The sequence below is a fragment of the Microtus pennsylvanicus genome, chromosome 7 (genome assembly GCF_037038515.1).
Source record: "Microtus pennsylvanicus isolate mMicPen1 chromosome 7, mMicPen1.hap1, whole genome shotgun sequence".
In the NCBI taxonomy this organism is placed as follows: Eukaryota; Metazoa; Chordata; class Mammalia; order Rodentia; family Cricetidae; genus Microtus; species Microtus pennsylvanicus.
In genome coordinates this window covers 31,934,741-31,949,884 of record NC_134585.1, presented here as the reverse complement: position 1 = coordinate 31,949,884, position 15,144 = coordinate 31,934,741, and the positions used below count along the sequence as shown (strand labels likewise).

Below are 15,144 nucleotides of genomic sequence, written 5' to 3'. Positions count from 1 at the left end.
AAGAGTACATGAAAACTGTCAAGGTCCTTCTCTAACACCATGGCTTAAATGCTTAGAGAAACAAAGGTAATTCCACTATCTGCCGACCTTTCTCTCAACACAATGAGCATCAAAGAATAAGAGGAAGTTTGGGACTTGATTTCTAGCACTGAGAAAACAATGGAATGTAAGAAAGTTTCCTTACGGCTGAATATGGACACTGAGAAGTTAAGTGGGAGTAAACTGAATGACAAGGAGTATCTAACTTATAGCCACAGGGGACAGTGGGGAAGCCTGCAGGGCAGTCTACAGAGTAAACATGAGTGAGGCCAGCCACTGCTCAGGCAGAGTTTAGAGTGTAATTCCACAACAAAAACAGACACAGAGCAAAGCTTACTTCAATTTGCCTGGCCTTAATTGCAAAGATAAATCAGAAGGGATTTCATAGCCACTTTAAACGGCAGCTTCACCAACAAAAAAGCCAAAACGATGTCTCAAAAATACCACTGATGGCATCAAAAGGACCTGTTGATACGGTTGTTGCACCAACCATGTTTAGAGAAATATCCCTGTAGCAGGAAGACGCATCTCCACCTAATAGATGCCCAAGTTTGCTATGGGATTTCAAAGATTATACCAGAATTTGAATGGTTTAGCGCACAGGAGTCTTCTCACGAGGTTCCTGGGCTGTTCCTACCTTTTCAACACTTCAACTTTCTCATTCTGTATTATTTTTAATTTAGCTTTTAAATTTTTTACAGTGTTTGTGTGTGTATGTGTGTGTGTGTTTTGTGTGTGTGCATGCACATATGCAGATGCCTGAAAAGGCCAGAAGAGGGTGTCAGATTCCCTGAAGCTGGAGTAAAAGGTGGTTTGCTGTGGTTTGATCAAGGAAGATTCCTGAAATCCTGGGGACACCACCCGGGTCATTTTAGGTTCCTGTAAGTTCTCTTTTCATAATTAGAACCTCCAAAAAAGACAAGTCAGGCAAACGTGTAGGTTCCAGGTTCCAATCAGAAGTCAAATGAGTAGAACAGTTACAAACTCAAAGATACAAAATCTGTTCTACCTTTAAGGATATTCTCATTGAGCCGGGGGGGGGGGGGGGGGGGGGAGCACAGCTCAGGGGGCTGCATTGCATGCCAGGACCCATGGAGGAGCCTCAGCACTGAACAAAACCAGAACGTGTAATTCTGGATCTCCCCAGTCAATGCTTGTTTAAGAAAAGGTTGAAAGGCAAATTGCCAGACAGGTTGGTGAGTTATTTATTTGTGAATCCCCTAAAGAGATTATAAAGCCTATTTTGGTAGTATCAGCGCAAGAGTACTAAAGAGTTATGACAGCGTTCAATAAATTAGCTGAATTAGGTAGAGATTTGAGAGATCAGATGTGTATTGTTTTATTATGATAAGCATGGCACTCTATCACAATCCTGCTTACAGTTTTTAAATTTGAGTACTTCAGCTGCGTGCTTAGCAAATTATGAAAGATTTTATCCACAGGAGTACAATACAGTGTTTCCTCCCAACATACTGTGAAGATCAACATAGCAACAACTTGCAGCAAACAAGTGGTTAAAAATCAACAGTCAGAAAAATAAAATACTTAGGCAAAATGTTTTAGGTTATTAATCCCTGTCGGGACCTATGATATCAATATAAGGTTTGGGCGCTGGAGCTTGAGCTATAAGCCACTCCTGGAAGGTGAAGAGACCTCTGAGCAGCAGCATGGGCCCTGCCCATCCAGAGGTTCATTCCGCTCTAGTGGAGTGAATTCGTTTTGCTGTGTGATTGGGTTATTAAAGAGCAAAGCCACACCACACGGCTGCTCATCCTGAGTAGCTGTGTCTCTTTCTGCTTGGCTGCCAAGAGCCCTGCTGAGGACACCGGTGTCATGAGGGCCACCAGCCCTCATGAGATGTTAATAAGCCTCTTCATTTTATGAAGTGCCAGGTCTCAACAATAGTGGTTATGACAAAGGGCCAAAACACAGGTGGAGCCTTGTTTGCTAAGCAAGTGCACTGGTTCTCGTAGACAAGCCAGGTTCTCCGGGCTAAAGTAGCAAACACTGGGAGATCCGCATATTCTCCAGCATTGTTGATCTTCTACTGTGTGCACAGAGACACTTCAGCTGCCCCTCTCCTAATTTCCCCTTTCCAAATCTCTCAGTTCTTATCTGTTGTTTTTGCTCTGTTTTGTGTGTTTGGGGGAAAAAAAAAAAACTAGTACTACAGGAAATCATCAGTGTTTTTGTTTTTTTTTTAAATTTCCGTGTCTGCTGGAATTTACCTTTTATAATAGCATCTCCTACTCTGAACACTGTTTTGAGGTGTCCATGGACTCACTGGTGGAGGAAAGAAGCACACAGCTTCTTGCTTTTTAGCTCTTTTTGTAATTTTGGCGATAGCGAAATCAAAGTTTTCATTCAAGTGAGCTGGTGCACCCTTTTCTCTCCCCAGAAACTGTAATGGCTATAAGCTCTACCCAGTGAAGCCAAGTCTAAAATCTTCTAGACACGTGGTCACAGCCATAAACCTTCAACTCCCACCCCCAGTGAAGCCAAGTCTAAAATCTTCTAGACACGTGGTCACAGCCATAAACCTTCAGCTCCCACCGCACTTCTGAGCTGAGAGATGGGATTTGTTATTCTGCTAATAAACAACCTGCCAACACTTCCAACAATTAGAGCAAATGGTCCTTTTCTAGATACAGCAGAGTGTAACCTTCAACAGTTAACTTTTCTCCTCCATTTGCTCTAAGACCAAAGAGCTTTGGCCTGAAGTCACGGAGACAGTTAATGCAAGGCATCGTATGCTTGTCACGGACTGGGAGTAATGATGATCAAGGGCGGAACACACCAAGGGGAGGTAGTGAGACAGCAGCTGGGCATGGCTGGCCTGCTACATTAACCACCCCGTGAGCTGAGCAGATACCTCAGCAGTCCCCCGTTTCTCAATTAGAAGACACCAAGGCATCTTAATAGGGACACTGGTGGGCTTAGTGCCATTGTCACATGCCTTGAAAAGGAAAGGCCTGGAGTCAGTGCAGATCGATAATACAGCCTGTCCTGCTTCCTGCTTCCAACCTGTTAGGCAAGGAAATGCCTTTATGTGGGCAATAATCCCACTGTGCCCCCAATGAAAAGACGCACCAAGAGACTGTCTATTTAATAATAAACTGTTGGGTTTTAGAACAAAAAACATCAAAACAAATAGGACAGAACAAAACCAAGGAAGTAAGACAATCAGAAAGGTGGAAAAGCCCCCCCTTGAAAACACACCAGAATAAGACAAAAGTCAAAAGAGAGAAGGAAGCAGCCATGCCCAGAGCATTGGCTGACTTGTAATAGTTCCTAGAAAGTTGGCTATTGTTTTTAACTCCAGTGCCCATTGATTCACAGAGGACTGGAGCTTTGCTGGTACCAGAAGTTAAGGGTTGAACAAGCAGGGTCTACCTCTCTTGGGGCTGATATTCTGTGCAGTGGTCAGGCAATAAACACGTACACATGACTACGATAGAAAATACGATATGCCTAAATGAAAGTAAAGAGCAGACTGAAAGTGCTGGTACTTTAGGCTTCCTCTCAGCACTAATGTACCTCTCATCTGAAAGGACGATGAGGACTTTCTTCCCCTCATCATTTCCTGAGTGGAAGTCCTAAGATGAGAGCATACGCTAATAACAATGGGTATAAACGCCAAAACAAAATGATATAAAATTGAAAAGCTATTCAATATACAATCGCCATTTCCACATGCCCAAGACCCTATTTATAATTTCATTGCAGCCATTCTGAAAAGGTAGAGAAAGAATCACAGGTTTTTGAAAAGAAATTTTGCAAATAACATGGCAGTATTGCAAAATGCAAATGTAAACGCTGCCGAGCCATCTGCTCAGTATTACAGCAACACTGGGGAAGGCTCTGAAAGAAATGATGTTTGAAATCATTAAAAAAATAACATGTCAAGTTTAAAATACTCAAGGATCTTAGAAGCAGCATCAACACATTCAGCAACCATATGGCCCTACAGCAGGTTAAAAAAAAAAATCACCCTGCTTGTGATTTCTACTTCAGCCCAATGGTTTCTAAAGCACGCCTCTTTTCTCTATTTGAGTACTTTCCCCCCATTGAATTCCTTAGTGTTTACAATTTCTTGAATTGTACTTGAATACAATAAGCATTTCACCTTTTCTGAAGTAGAAGATGACGTGGGGAGCGGATGGATCAGCTGTTCCAGAAGACAGGACTTGGAGGCAGCAGGGAGAACTGTTGAACACGTCTTGTTTTTACCACTGACTTAGGAGACTGATTAAACAGTCACAGTCATAACTGCTAATCTCATCAGAGATTACGAATGTCCAGGCGCAGGGCAAAGTGCTTCTCACTCATCATTCAGTGATCCCACTTCTGAGAAGCATGTTCTATTATTACCCACATTTTGTACAGGAGCATCTTCCTCAAGGTCATACATGTGACATGTGGCAGGGCCAACTGTGTAAACCCCATTTCATGGACCACATCTATGCCTTCAATTGCGATTATACGTGCCAGCAATCAGTGTTCATGTGGCTGTGGGAACAGATGCATGTTGATTTTTCAAGATTAATATAAGTCTCAAGATTAAAAGTATTTTCAAGGTTGAAAACGCCACGAGTATCTCAGGGTAGGTGCTTGTCGCCTTTTCTCATCGAGAAGAAAATCAAAAAGGTGTGCCTTTAGCCCAACTCAAAAGAACTGAGTAGTGGTCTAAAAGAAAAAAATCTCCCAAGGACAAAAGACACAGTAAGAGTTACAGCGCTCAGAAGACGCAGAGCCAATGGAGGAAACAAACATCTGACATGACCGCAGAGCACTGAGATTAAAAACAGTTCCCCAAAGAGGAATCACAAATGGCTCAGAAGCATAAAGTCAGCGTTTTTAGTCATCAGGGAAATAAAGATCAAAATGAGTTTGGGATTTCATTTTACACCAGCCAAAATGGTCAAGATCAATAAAACAAACGATGGCTCATGTTGGTGAGGATGTGGGATATGGGGAACACTCGCCCATTGCTGGTGAAAGTGCAATTAGTACAGTCACTATGGAAAGCAATGTGGCGGTTCCTCAGGAAGATGGGACTAGATCTACCTTCAAGATCCAGCTATCCCACGCTAGGACATATACCCAAAGGACGCTTCCTTTATCCCACCACAGAGACACCTGCTCTGTGTTTGCTGCTACTCTATTCATAACAGCCCAAACTGAAAACAGTCTAGATGCCCATCAATGAATGAATGTATTAAAATATCTGGCAAATTTACACAATGTAATATTACTCAGCCATTTAAAAAATGACATAAAATTCAGAGGTAATTGGATGAAGCTAAAAAAAATCTTATTGAGTGAGGTAACCCAGACCCCAAAAGACAAATATGGTATGTATTCACTTACATGTGGTTGCTAGCTGTTAAATTAACTTTATTTTTATGAATTTTCTGTTTGCATAAACATGCATGTGTCAGAGTTTGTATGTGTTTCCTGTGGCTCTCCCCCTTTTGTTTGTTTTGTCCTATTTATTATTATTATTATTATTATTATTATTATTATGAGACAAAGAAAGGTTGTGGATTTTTGGGTAGAGAGGAGTTGGGAAGGGAAAACAATAATTAGAATATATTGTACAAAAAATCTATTTTCCATTATTAAAAAAATCCTTCCCTTGTATTCAGTCAGCAACCTGAAAAGTCAGACAGATTTTCCCTCTTATGCAAATATTTTAATAGTATTTTATAATAATTTTTATTGTGTATATATATATATATATATATATATATATATATATATATGGGTCACTGTGTTACATAAGGATATTTTCTTGCAAATCATATTGTTCACTCAACATATTCCACCCCCAACACTCCAATATCCTTCCCTTCCATTACTCCCCTTTGTTCCCAGAGACAATTTTCTTTTACTTACATGTCATGTATGTGTGTGTCATATACATATGTAAGAATTTATATATCTGTATATAAAATCTATGAGTCCCAAATGGTAAACATTTGTCTTAATATTATTAGGGCTTGCTTTATTTGCTTAATATGATTATTTCCAGTAATATTAATTTTCCTACAAAATGATATAACTTCCTTATTTATGACTTTAAAAGTATAAATACCACATTTTCCTTATCTATTCCTTTGCGGCTGGATACTCAGGTTCATTCCACAAGTTAATTATTAAATAGTTGAGGCTAACTAACAAAAGATATTTACAAAATTATCATGTAGGCAGTCGTTAGAGATGACATGTCCGACACAGAACCTACAGCACCTACACCAAGGGAAGAAACCCCATTCAGATCTAGATGCAGAGTTGCTGTTGGAGGAAAGCTGCCTCTTCTGAACAGAGGTAGACCAGTTATACCTACCCAATCACCAAAACAGCACTGAGCAGACACCAGACAGCCTGGAAAATCATTTCAACAAGTGTGATGGAAGAGCAGCCTGTTACCTACCAGTCACATCACTATTTACATTTTACTAAATATCAGTTTTACTTGGGGCTGACCACTCCACAGACACGTATTCTCTACACTTTAACTGGTTGCGAGTTTCTGCATTAACTGTCATCTATGATAAAAGGAAATTTTACTGATGAGGTCTGAGAGCTGCACTAATCTATGGGCACAGAGAAACAGATTTAGAGAAAAGTTTGATACTATGTCTATTTAGATCTACAGCAGGGCTTCTGAACTCCCCAATCATGGGTTCTTGGCCAGAGTTATAGTACCTAGTATGCATTTCCTCCTGTGCACTGGGCCGCAAGTCTGACTAGAGAGTAATTGGTTACCCCAATGACATTTATGCCACTATTACAGCCACAGGCAGTGCACACCTTCCTAAAACTCCAGTCACGGGGTATCTGAGCCCCTTCTGGCCTCCTTAGGCACTGTACTTGTATGGTGTATAGACATACACAAAGGCAAAATACTCAAATACATAAAGTATGAGATTATACAGAGTTATGTCCTGGCCCAATTAAAAGTTCTCAAAGGTTTCTGGAGAGAGTATATTCAGGGGAAGGTGGAAGTTTGAACTGGAATTTTCACATGGAATTCATCTGTTGCTGACAATGGGGCACGCAAAAGTGGACCAGTACACCCTCTCCTTCACCTGACAGTCTGACAACTCAGAATGAATGAGTCCTACTAGGCATGGGAGCATGTCTGTAGTCCTGGCTACTGCAGAGTCTGATGCAGAAGGATCACTTAAGGTCAGGCATCTGCAATCATCCTGGGAGACACTGTAAATCCTATCATAAAATGAGGGGGAGTGCCAGCCATTTCCTACTTAGTAAAATTTTCCTAGAAAAAGAACACAGAGATAGGTCTTTTCAGCTATTGAACAATTTGCATAGGTACAAAGATTTCAAGATTGCTCAAATGAGTATTTATTTTTTCAATGGGAAAAATCTGTTAAACTGATCATTCAGTCTAAATAAATGAATAGTCATAATTGGTATCTATGTTTGGGGTCCCTTTTGCAAGCTGTTGCTATAATTGTGTCACTCATTTACAGGCATAACCGAGTGACTCAGAACGCAATACTGCACCCTATTTATTTGCATTAATTGTGATGATCACAGTTGGTTTGTAAGACTGAATAATATTTAACCCTAAAATAATTATGCTGATTATCAAGCTATTTTGTAGCATATAGTTTTAATATAACCATCACATTTTCAGATGAGCAACTACAACAGGGCTTTTCTTTTCTGGGTCTTGCTTTACTTCCAAGAACGCAGGGGTTCTTCCAAGTCATTCAGCCAGGCGCTCATTAGGAAAAGAAACTGAAGTGAATGTGCCATGTGATTTTTAGGTGCCGTAAACACTAAAATGCAAGAGCGTAACACGGGAACACATACTCTCGTAAATGCTGCCTTGGATCAGTTCCAAATTCTGCTCTGGATGGTGAGAACTCCCAACCATCCTGTAGGCCCTACTCACGCCACCCTTCCCGATGGCCCTATAAAGAGTGAATCGTCACCTTCTTTGCTGTCCACTCAAAGACTGTTGTGCTGCTCTCTTCAGGGATCTCCTGCACTACCTTTCACACGGGCAAGATCTCCTCAAATGGACCTTAAATGCATTCAATACAGGATTTTATTAATGTTTTCCTCCCTAGAAGCAATGAAAGAAACTTACCTCTACTCTACTGTCCTACACTGAAGGTTGCTTAGAAAATATTCACCCTCCTTCTCTCTCTCAATGGGTGGGTATCCTCCCCCAGTCCTCAAATCTGGTTGGTCAAATGACTTTGCTTTGAAGCCAAAGGGCTAACTGAGGATTAAGATGTATTTGCTCAGTAGGCCTTGCCTTCCCGAATCTCCTGACATCACCATGAGAAAGGGATTTGTCTTAGGTAGGCTGAGAGTGAAGGAAGAAAGAATTGTAGAACAGATCTGTGCAGTTTTAAACAAGGAGCTGGTCTTAGCCGTTCCTTCTAGACTGGCAGGCAAAGCTACAAGAGCAAGAGCTAATAACTGGGGTGTTTTGAATCTCAGCATTAGCTGACTAATACACCCACTTTATTAACCCAGAGTCAATCACATTATGGAAAATCCACCAATGAAAAACAGCTCTGCTTTTCCTATGCCCCGAGCACATTTGAAAACGTGGAAGCATTTTCTCTATGACCGCTCTCCACTTGCCTAGTCAAGAGTTTCCCCTGTCAGTCCACTCAGGCTTCCATGGCTCCCCTCAGATCACATGACCACGTGTCCCTTCAGAGCTGCATCCGCGTGCACATCATCCCACACTCTGCCCTCTACAGCCACAGAGCTCTGAATACAAATTTCTTTTCTCCTTTGAGAGTGAGCCAAATTACCTAGAATTGTTAAAATTACCCATTGCTGGGCTTATTCCAGAACCACTGAGTCAGAATCTCTGGGCCAATGGTTTTCAACTTAAAACAAGCTCCCTATGAAACTCTTCTGTTACCCCAAAGTCTGGAAAAGACTGATGTCTGGATGTGCCAACTTATCATAACCCAGCCAATACCAAATCCCAGAGGATTTCAATAATCACTATCACCACTGCTATCTGATTATCTCTTAGTTTTGTTTTTATGTTTGTTTTCTATCTGCTTTAACACATTTCTTTTTCTTCCCTTCCCATTTAAAGATATAAGAATTCAATTAAAATCAGGAACTTTAAAGGATTGAAGAGAGGGCTCAGCAGTTAAAATCACTTCTTACTCATACAGAGGACCTGGGCTCAGTTCACAGCACCCACAAGTGGTTCACAACCATCTGTAACTCCAGGGCCAAGGGATCTGATACCCTCTTCTGACCACTCAATGCTCTGTTTTGACCTCAGTGGAGCACTAGGCAAACACATGCTGAATATATATACAGGCATGCAAAACACTATTAACATAAAAAATTATAAACCCACTAACTTTTACAGAGATTATCATAGTAGTCCTTGGACTATGACCATATGCCAAGAATATGACCACTTATATTATCTCAATGTTTACTTTTTCTTTATATAGTTTTTCAAAACATATTTGGGCTAGGTAGAAACCATACCCAAAATACTGTCCCTGCATTTCAAATGCTTTCAAATTTCATTTTTTTTTATTGAGAAATTTTAATTGCTTAAAAACTGTAAATATTTTTGAGGCATACAGCATAAATTTGACATGTAATAACTATCACAAATTAGCAAACACATTTATTAGTACCTACCACTAGCATTCTGTGTATGTGTCCGTTGCTTGTCATGTCAGGCAAACAGGACTATCACTTAGACTGACCACACTGTATATCAGATTCTCCAAACCTGTCTGTTTAATAATGGAGTTTGCAGTGTCCCTGTTGCCAGCACCTCACCTTGTGTGTTCCTAGTTCCCTCCTTCAGCAGAGCTGCCTCGTATGGAAGCTAATCACAAGCCTGCATCCTTTGCATTCCTTGCGGAAACAGAGCAGAATCCCAGAGCGCTGCCAGTCAAATGGCGGGCACTGGGAGACTGCGCTAAAAGCGATGCTGCCCCCGATTCCATTTCATCTGCTACTCGGGAACTCTCACTGGAAACGTGTGATGCAGGCAGCATGGACAAATGACCGAGAAGATTGGCTTTGGGGCTCAATTTCTGGATTTGCATTCTGCACACACCGTCTGATTCCCCTCTGCACAGATGGGAACGCTGACCCACTGTATGCACCTGTAAATCAGGTGAGTTATCACCTTTCAAAGGGCTGCTGCTACTGCCTGAGTCAGTACAAGTCAAGATTTGCAAGTTGTCGTATTTTTAATCCCTTAGTGTATTCCTGACTTCTATTTAATGGCTCCCTGTTTCCTTAAATGTTTTAGTTCAGAATATATCACCCACGATGTGTACGTACATATTAAGAACAGTAAAATAAATGTTCGCATGCCCGAACAGTTTAAGATGCAGCATTCAAACAATAACCGTTAGACTTCCCATGCTTCCATTCACCTCCTCATCCCTTTGCCCGCCCAGATGGAGCACATGCCATTCCCATGCTTTCCTTCATAGTTTTACTACATGTTTTTATTACTATCAAAATAACTTTCCAAGTTGCTCATAAATTATTCTATGACCCATTTTCCTGCTAACAGTCCCCATCTGCCACCCTTTCTCTGCTCTCTCCTCCACTGGGTGATTGCAGCAGATTATGAAAGGTGTTTTGTTCCCTGCACTGGTCAAATTGTTTTTTCTTCCACTGGTTGAGAGCTCCTCAATGCTCCATTGTTACAACCTGGAGTCACTAATGACAGATGATTTAAAAATCTTCAAGATCCTTTTTAAAAAAAAAAAAAAGTCCAAGCATTCCACTTCCGCCTTAAAAGCTGAGTGTGACTGCATTTGCTTTTTTAAGTGGCTGAATCAAGTGGCAGACTTCTTAGGTTTCATGGGCCTTATTTGGATGAATACACTACCCAGAATGTGTTCTTTGCAGAGCGGTATTACACTCATTGAGAGCTCTGAGTGTGTATGGGGGCGGGGGGATTCCCCTACTGGCTGTGACAAAAATATGCTGCAGAGTATCTTTATAGGGTCTAAGTTCCATACTTAGGAAAGATCACACGCTCTATCTCAACCCTCTCACCCCAGGTGAAAGAGCATCCTCATAACCCCCCGATTATTTAGATCCAGTTTGAGAGCCCCATCTAAATTCTCAGTGTCTCGGGGCTGTTTAGGTCTACGCCAGCATCCATCCAGCAGGCTGACCCAGTGTTCCGCAGTGTGGCCCTGAAGCTGGCCGGCACGACACAGGTAGGAACTTCACAACCCTCTCTTGGTCTCCATGCTTTCCAGCCTATGCAACAGCTGAGTGTAAAACAATATTTTATAAACACTGAATAGATTTTTTTCAAGCCCACTGATGCATCCTTCTGTTGAAGGCAAAGACACCACAAAGGGGCTCAAATGAGGCTGTGATTACACTCATTGAATTTTCTCTTCTCAATTAAAATCTAGTGCCAGACACCAAAGGTTTCCCCTTCCTGTCTTTCTACTTTTAAACGGCTATACTGGCAATTAAAAAGACCCCTTCAGTCATTCTGCACTACTTTACTCTAAGCACTTCCTACAATGTAATGACCCTATTTTGGCAAACTGGTATCACAAGGACTTTTTATTAAAATAAATACAGTTTGAAATAGAACACTCAATAAATTATCCCGGCAGATGTTTTCCACCAAAGGCACTACAGAAATTTAGAATCAATCCATTTCCCAGACTGCATCCCACCTTGCAGAGCAAAGACTCCACTGTTCATTTTGTACAGCCATTGATTTCTACAATATCGTCAAAGAGGCTGAAGAGGAGAACCGGGGGTCTCTAACAGGCTGGTGTTGTGTTCCCAGTGCTTGCCCAGGGTTTTTGTAATGGTCTATTTAAGACACAAAACAAAATAGAAAAAAAAACGGACGTGAATAAAAATTATTCTTTTTTTCTGAATGTTTAACTGCTGTAATGTAGGAGTAACAGTTCTGTGCTCTAAGTATAAGAGCATCGTATGGGCTATGAAGTCAGATGGTGCCCTGATTTAATGCACACAAACTTCAGGATCCGGATCAACCCATGAATCTCAAACCTCGTTTTTTATAAAAACAAAACGGTCAGAGAAAATTCCACTTAACTCCAACTCTAATTCTTTAACCATGAAGCAAAATATCTTAAATATAAGTATGACTTAGATATGCTGAAAAATATTTGTATTCCAATGGTAATTCATGATTTGTATAGACAGCATTATAGGGAGCACTGAGAAGTTATTAATGTGTTTGTTGTACTTTGATCCTCAGACACAATAAATATGCTTTAATGGAGACTGCATACACAGCAGACCCTTGTTAAGCAAGGTATGCAGAAACAACTGGGCTGAGCATGGGGCCGGTGTATGAGCCAGCTGACAGCACTCAGTAGAGCAGCCTGAAGTCAGATTAGGATGGACACACAGGACAAAAGAACATGACAGGCTCATGATCTCTTTTCATTTGCAATCCATATGCTACAAAGATGCTGTATCTTCATAGGAGCAGAGCAAACTCTCTGTACTGGAAATGACACAGAAAGACACAAGATGTAGGAGAAATGTTCATATTGTCAGCCTATCTAGATGGTACCTCAATTCTATGGAATCAACTTCTGGAAGGAGGAAGAGAAAAATGGTATTGCTGCAGCACTGGCCAGTATCTCACACTACTGGTGGCATCTGACTTCATAATGAACCACAGAGATTTTAAAATTATGATTACAATTCCTTTAGCTTCTTTTCACCTTATGATACAAAGACCTTCGTAATTGCTGTACAACATACAGAAAACTGGCAGACAAAAGGCGAGAGTCTCTTCCCGAGGCCCATCACATCCTGGGCGCCATATAGGAGTTCTCACAGCCATACCACCTTGTTTATTCCCTAAAGATGACATCAGAGGTGGCAAAACTGTTTTCACAAATGTATCTCCATTGTGGCCATGGTTGAGTGTCACGACAGCTGCCATCTTGCTCAGTTATTAAAAAAAAAAAACAGAAATGAATTTGTGAACGGTTGTAACCATGTACTTAGTTCTTTGAGAGAAGCCCTCAAGATAAATTCTATAGACAACTTATCAAGGCCTTACGACCAACTGTTCCAAGGCTGATTGCTTAGAGCTGCTCTACATGAAACCCACAATCTAGACTCTAAAATCATTCTGTTCAAAGAGGAGCCACCCTATCAAAAGTAAGTGCTGAGAAAAGTAATTAAGTATTAGTTAATAGGGATTCTCCAAGTAATGTATCAAGGAAACAGACTGCAGTCTCTCCCTGGACTCCACTTCTTAGCACAGCGTTCATGAGACATGAAATAGGATGCAAGGCCTTGCATATTCATTCTTTGGGAGTATGGCTGACCAGATTCAGCATCACCAAAGAAACTCCAAATAAAAACAATAGGCAGTCATGCATGTTTTGCAGCTGAAGACTTAGGAGTGACTTGAGTGTCACCTCTTGCTTCTTAGGCATTGTAATATGAATTGTTTTCAAGCATTGAATAAGAAGAAACGAGGTTATGAAAGATCCAGTTTTAAAACTCTACAGCAGTATTTGGGGGCCACCCATGCTGCAGAGAATGTGTTGAGGTTGGGTGGAAACCAAACGCGAAGCATAAAGTATATGAAATACTTAAAAAAAGTTAACAGAGTGGGATGGATAAAGAAAACACTTCAGGGCCTAAAGGCAAAGTTCAGCTCCTGGGACCCAGACCTCACACGCTGGAGAAGGGAACAATTGTGGCACATTCCAGCCATTAGAAATAGGACAGCTTCTCTGAGCAGGGTCTCCCAAATCAGGAAGACAATGGGCAGCTTCGTCCAATAAACAATGGGACCTAGCAACGGAGTGAAGGAAGAATCCTCAGTGACAACTAACATCAGCATCAAGTACTTCGTATGTTTGACGACAGAATGAAACTCAGACCTCTTGAAGCTGATGGGCCAATACAACAAAATGTAACAGAACACTTATCAATGGATCTTGACTTTAGATCCCATGATGCAACTCCAGGGACACAGGAGTTGAACCTTGGCAGTCCATGGTCATATGGTTGGGAGTCAACAGTGAGGCAAAGATGATGACATTTTTAATTTGATTAATTATTCAGAACAAAAAAGGGAAAAGACCTACATACAGACTAAAACCAGCAGTGTACTAGGTTTGGGATGTCACTTGTTATAATGAAAAGCAAAGTGTCCTAATGTCCAGTGAACAGGGGTCAACTTGTGATGGTTAACCTTCACCATCACATCACCTGAGAGTCACTCTGAGTGTGTCCATGAGAGTATTTCTGAGAGAAGTTTAACTGAAGAGGGAAGACCCATTTGGAATGCATGTAATATCATCCCATGAGATAGTCCAGGCTGAGGTAAGAAGGAAGGAAAGTCAAAGGCACAGAACTCACCTCTCTGTGCATCTAGACCGCTGGGCTAACCCAGAAGTACACTATGCTCCCATCACCACGTGTTCCCTATGTGACAGACTGCACGTGTCCCCGCTCAACTATCAGCCATAATAAATCATTCCTCCCTTAGGTTGCTTCTGTCAGGTGTGCTGTCATGGTCCGAGAAAAGTAACGAATATACCATGTACTAGGAAGTGTATAGTGAGAAAAAAAATCTATGAAAGTTATTAAAAATGTCCATTCTAGTGTGTGAGAAAGAAACACTCTCAAAGAGTGTTATTATGGATAATAAATTGGAATAACTCTATAAAAAATATTATAGACAAAGCTAGAGCCAATATTGGACAGTACAGTCAGTCTTAAGTATCTGTTGAAATCCTACCACATCAAGTCAACACTGGGAAGAGGCAGAACTCCAAGTGAAGGGCAACTTCGCCAATACTTAGAACTTTCCAGAAACTAAAGTTCCAATCTGCTGGAGACACTGGGGGCCAACTACTGAAGAGACTGAGGGAAAAGTTAAACTTTCAGGCACGCTGGCTGCACATGCAACAGATAAGCCTTAAGCTCCTGACCTCAGGGAGCTTAGAAGCATCCACAAGCTATACCACACACTTCATTCATTCAATTCTCTTAAGAAAAACACAAACTGATTCAAAGTTGAAGAGAAGCACATGGAACCAACACCACAAAATGTAAACAGCAACAATG

At 41.1% G+C, this 15,144-nt stretch overlaps 1 protein-coding gene across 6 annotated transcripts in view; it reads right to left on the bottom strand.

Moving 5' to 3' along the window:
* Positions 1 to 15,144, bottom strand: part of Aff3 (ALF transcription elongation factor 3) — a 498,774-nt gene that overhangs the window by 240,553 nt on the left and 243,077 nt on the right. The window lies entirely within an intron of this gene.